Source organism: Lathamus discolor, unplaced genomic scaffold (assembly GCF_037157495.1).
Source record: "Lathamus discolor isolate bLatDis1 unplaced genomic scaffold, bLatDis1.hap1 Scaffold_66, whole genome shotgun sequence".
In the NCBI taxonomy this organism is placed as follows: Eukaryota; Metazoa; Chordata; class Aves; order Psittaciformes; family Psittacidae; genus Lathamus; species Lathamus discolor.
Genome location: NW_027069383.1, coordinates 1,593,698 through 1,599,353, shown reverse-complemented (window position 1 = coordinate 1,599,353; position 5,656 = coordinate 1,593,698).

Below are 5,656 nucleotides of genomic sequence, written 5' to 3'. Positions count from 1 at the left end.
AGGGTTAACTCCGCCCCTAGGGTTAACTCTGGTGAAGGTTAACCCTAAACCTTACCCTAACCCTAAACCTAAACCTAATCCTAATTGGAACCCTAACCCTAACCCTAAGGCTCAACCTGGTGTTAACTCCACCCCTAGGGTTGACTCCGGTTACGGTTAACGCTAACCCTAACCCTATCCCTAACCCTAACACCTAACCCTAACACCTAACCCTGTACCTAACAATTACCCTGACTCTAACCCTAAACCTAACCCTAATTCGGAACCTAACCCTACCCGTGATCCTAAGCCGTATAATATTCATGGACCACAACCTGCCGTATCCAGCACTTCTGGGTCTCGGCATTGGCCCAAGCCACGTCCATGATTCTGAGCCTCATGAACCAATCCGTGGTGAAGCTGGGAGGGAGTGGAAGAGCAGGGATTGGAGCCATAGGACAAGGGCTGATGGGTTCCGAGAGGGAATTGCAGGCTGGAGATAAGGAAGGGATTCCCTAAGAGGGTGCTGGGGCACTGGGATGGCATGGATGGAGAAGGTTTGGCTGCTCCATCCCTGGCTGCAGTGCTGCAGGCCAGCTTGGAGCAAGCTGCTCTATGGAAGGCATCCCTGCCCATGGCAAGGGGTTGGAAGTGGATGATCTCAAGCTCCTTTCCAAGCCACCCCACTCCATGATCCATAAGCATTGCATTCCATTCCATACCATTCCATTTTAATCTCTTCTAATCCATTCTATGGAGAAGAGGGATGGGAAGGAGCCACATTGCGGCTGCTTCGCAAAGGAAAGCAGCGTGCCTTAGGCTCAAGGGCTGTCAAGCTGGAAGCAGCCTTCTCCTGAGCGCTCTTCCCAGTGCATCCAGGATGGGGAAGGGGACGGGATGGGAGCTGCTCCTTGCCTATTCCCGATGGCTGGAATCCCTTCTCCCCCTTACTTTTGCCCGACGAAGCAGTGAGCGGCTGTGAGGACCCATTGAGGGGTGATCATAGAATCATAGAATCATAGAATAGTTAGGGTTGGAAAGGACCTCAAGATCATCTAGTTCCAACCCCCCTGCCATGGACAGGGACACCTCTCACTGAACCATCCCACACAAGGCTTCATCCAACCTGGCCTTGAACACCGCCAGGGATGGAGCACTCACAACCTCCCTGGGCAAGCGATTCCAGTGTCTCACCACCCTAACAGGAAAGAATTTCCTCCTTATATCCAATTGAAACTTCCCCTGTTTAAGTTTTAACCCATTACCCCTTGTCCTGTCACTACAGGCCCTGACAAAGAGTCCCTCCCCAGCATCCCTATAGGCCCCCTTCAGGTACTGGAAGGCTGCTCTTAGGTCTGCACGCAGCCTTCTCTTCTCCAGGCTGAAAAGCCCCAACTTCCTCAGCCTGTCTTCATACGGGATGAGGGACCCCCCGCAGATGTGCGGGAATGCGGTGGCTGTGGGGAACTGGATGCTGAGCATCCGTGGCCAGGCGCCCCGCTGCGCATCCGTGCCTCCGACGATGCGCGACATCCCGTAAGAATCAGCCATGGGACGGGTACCGCAGGTCCCTCTTGAAGCAGAAGCTCAACACTTGATGGTTAGGGCTGAAGGGCGAGCATTGTCCCGCCCCATTGGGTGCTGCAGGGAAAAGGGACCCTACGCAGTGTCCCAGAGATGAGCATCATCCTGCCTCCTAGGGTGCTGCAGGACAAAGGACCCTATGGGGTGCCCCATAGCTGTGCTGTGCCACCGCATGGGCTGATGGCAAGCAAGTGGGGCTCCTCAAATCCCACTCCCCATTGGTGTGACCGTGGCTGGGAGCAGCAGCATCTCCCTATGGAATACCAGGAACCCTGGAGCCTGGAGCCACTCACCCACAGCTGTCCCAGGAGCCTTGCACCAGCCAGGCCGAGGCCAGCAGGATGATGACACGGAGCAAAGCCATCGCTGCCACCACCGCTAAGAGTGACACCAAGGAGCTGCAAGCAAGGAGCTGCAAGCACCACTGCACCCAAAGCGCAACTGCCCCGGGGATACGGGTGCTGGATGCAGGTCCCTTGGAGCTGGGGCTGATGTCATAGAGAGGCAGGTTCCATGGGGGGAGCTCCATGGGGAGGGCTTGGGTCAGGGGTGTCAATGGGGGCTTCCATGGGGAGATGGGGGGGTTCTGATGCGCTTGGGGTGCTCTGAATCCCTATGGGATGCTCTGGAGCTCTGTATGGTGCTGTGGTTGTGGGATGCTGTGAAACTCTGTGGGGTGCTCTGCTTTGTGGGATGCTCTGGAGCCCTGTGGGATGCTCTGAATCCCTCTGGCATGCTCTGCTTGTGGGATGCTCTGAATCCTTGTGGGATGCTCTGATTCCTTAGGGGATGCTCTGACTGTGGGATGCTGTGAATCCCTCTGGGATGCTCTGCTTGTGGGCTGCTGTGAATCCCTGTGGGATGCCCTGCTTGGGGGATGCTCTCAACACCTATGGGATGCTCTGCCTGTGGGATGCTCTGAATCCCTATGGGCATTTAAGGTCCCTTCCACCCCACACCACGCTGGCTGACTGTAAAGTACGATCTGCATTTGGCTGCAGAAGAGCTCTCGGCACTGAGTCAGGCCCAGGAACAGGTGCAGACATTTGTGCAGAACATCCTGCCTCTGCTGCTGGCCTGGCCAGAGGCCACTGGAGACCGCTGAGGGCAGGTCAGGGCTGGAGAACAGCCAGGATCAAGGGCAGCAGCGCCACCTCCTCTGAAGGAAGCCCAAGGGCTGAGGCTCTGCAGTCTCTCCTTTCCCCTGCACCACCCTTGGCTTTCAGCCCCACATCAGAGCCCTTCTGCAGCCGCTTCTCAGCTCTTGTTGTTCGCTGGCAGCTTCCAAAGGCACTTGTGCCTCTGCCGGAGCCAGAGCAACGGCCCAGCCCGTGCTGCGGTGTGTGGGGCGCTCTGATGGCACCATCAAGGGAGTGCAGGGCTCGGCAGCGCTGGCAGGAGCATAGCTGTGGGGCCTGACCCTGCTCCTGGGGCAGAGGTGGGTGAGCTCCAGCACTTGGGGGAACCTTGGGCAGTTAACCCCTAGGGTTAACTCCGGTTAGAGGTAACCCTAACCCTAACCCCAACCCTAGTTAACTCCGGTTAGGGTTAACCTAACCCTAAACTGAAGTCTAACCCTAAGCCTAAGCCTAACCCTAACCCTAACCCTAAGCCTGGGATTAAACCCGCCCCTAGGGTTAATTCCGATTAGGGTTAATGCTAACCCTAAGCCTAAACCTAACCCTAACCCTGGGGTTAACTCCACCCCTAGGGTTAACTCCGGTTAGAGGTAACCCTAACCTTAACCCTAACCCGAACCGTAACCCTAATCCCAACCCTAACCCCTAACCGTAACCCGGACCTTAACCCTAAGACCTAACACTAACCCTAATCCTAACTCAGCCTAACCATAACCCTAACTTAATCCTGACCGTAACCCTAATCCTAACCCTAATCCTAGGCTTAACTCCGCCCCTAGGGTAAACTCTGGTGAAGGTTAACCCTAAACCTTACCCTAACCCTAAACCTAAACCTAATCCTAACTGGAACCCTAACCCTAACCCTAAGGCTCAACCTGGTGTTAACTCCACCCCTAGGGTTGACTCCGGTTACGGTTAACGCTAACCCTAACCCTATCCCTAACCCTAACACCTAACCCTAACACCTAACCCTGTACCTAACAATTACCCTGACTCTAACCCTAAACCTAACCCTAATTCGGAACCTAACCCTACCCGTGATCCTAAGCCGGATAATATTCATGGACCACAACCTGCCGTATCCAGCACTTCTGGGTCTCGGCATTGGCCCAAGCCACGTCCATGATTCTGAGCCTCATGAACCAATCCGTGGTGAAGCTGGGAGGGAGTGGAAGAGCAGGGATTGGAGCCATAGGACAAGGGCTGATGGGTTCCGAGAGGGAATTGCAGGCTGGAGATAAGGAAGGGATTCCCTAAGAGGGTGCTGGGGCACTGGGATGGCATGGATGGAGAAGGTTTGGCTGCTCCATCCCTGGCTGCAGTGCTGCAGGCCAGCTTGGAGCAAGCTGCTCTATGGAAGGCATCCCTGCCCATGGCAAGGGGTTGGAAGTGGATGATCTCAAGCTCCTTTCCAAGCCACCCCACTCCATGATCCATAAGCATTGCATTGCATTCCATACCATTCCATTTTAATCTCTTCTAATCCATTCTATGGAGAAGAGGGATGGGAAGGAGCCACATTGCGGCTGCTTCGCAAAGGAAAGCAGCGTGCCTTAGGCTCAAGGGCTGTCAAGCTGGAAGCAGCCTTCTCCTGAGCGCTCTTCCCAGTGCATCCAGGATGGGGAAGGGGACGGGATGGGAGCTGCTCCTTGCCTATTCCCTATGGCTGGAATCCCTTCTCCCCCTTACTTTTGCCCGACGAAGCAGTGAGCGGCTGTGAGGACCCATTGAGGGGTGATCATAGAATCATAGAATCATAGAATAGTTAGGGTTGGAAAGGACCTCAAGATCATCTAGTTCCAACCCCCCTGCCATGGACAGGGACACCTCTCACTGAACCATCCAACACAAGGCTTCATCCAACCTGGCCTTGAACACCGCCAGGGATGGAGCACTCACAACCTCCCTGGGCAAGCGATTCCAGTGTCTCACCACCCTAACAGGAAAGAATTTCCTCCTTATATCCAATTGAAACTTCCCCTGTTTAAGTTTTAACCCATTACCCCTTGTCCTGTCACTACAGGCCCTGACAAAGAGTCCCTCCCCAGCATCCCTATAGGCCCCCTTCAGGTACTGGAAGGCTGCTCTTAGGTCTCCACGCATCCTTCTCTTCTCCAGGCTGAAAAGCCCCAACTTCCTCAGCCTGTCTTCATACGGGATGAGGGACCCCCCGCAGATGTGCGGGAATGCGGTGGCTGTGGGGAACTGGATGCTGAGCATCCGTGGCCAGGCGCCCCGCTGCGCATCCGTGCCTCCGACGATGCGCGACATCCCGTAAGAATCAGCCATGGGACGGGTACCGCAGGTCCCTCTTGAAGCAGAAGCTCAACACTTGATGGTTAGGGCTGAAGGGCGAGCATTGTCCCGCCCCATTGGGTGCTGCAGGGAAAAGGGACCCTACGCAGTGTCCCAGAGATGAGCATCATCCTGCCTCCTAGGGTGCTGCAGGACAAAGGACCCTATGGGGTGCCCCATAGCTGTGCTGTGCCACCGCATGGGCTGATGGCAAGCAAGTGGGGCTCCTCAAATCCCACTCCCCATTGGTGTGACCGTGGCTGGGAGCAGCAGCATCTCCCTATGGAATACCAGGAACCCTGGAGCCTGGAGCCACTCACCCACAGCTGTCCCAGGAGCCTTGCACCAGCCAGGCCGAGGCCAGCAGGATGATGACACGGAGCAAAGCCATCGCTGCCACCACCGCTAAGAGTGACACCAAGGAGCTGCAAGCAAGGAGCTGCAAGCACCACTGCACCCAAAGCGCAACTGCCCCGGGGATACGGGTGCTGGATGCAGGTCCCTTGGAGCTGGGGCTGATGTCATAGAGAGGCAGGTTCCATGGGGGGAGCTCCATGGGGAGGGGTTGGGTCAGGGGTGTCAATGGGGGCTTCCATGGGGAGATGGGGGGGTTCTGATGCGCTTGGGGTGCTCTGAATCCCTATGGGATGCTCTGGAGC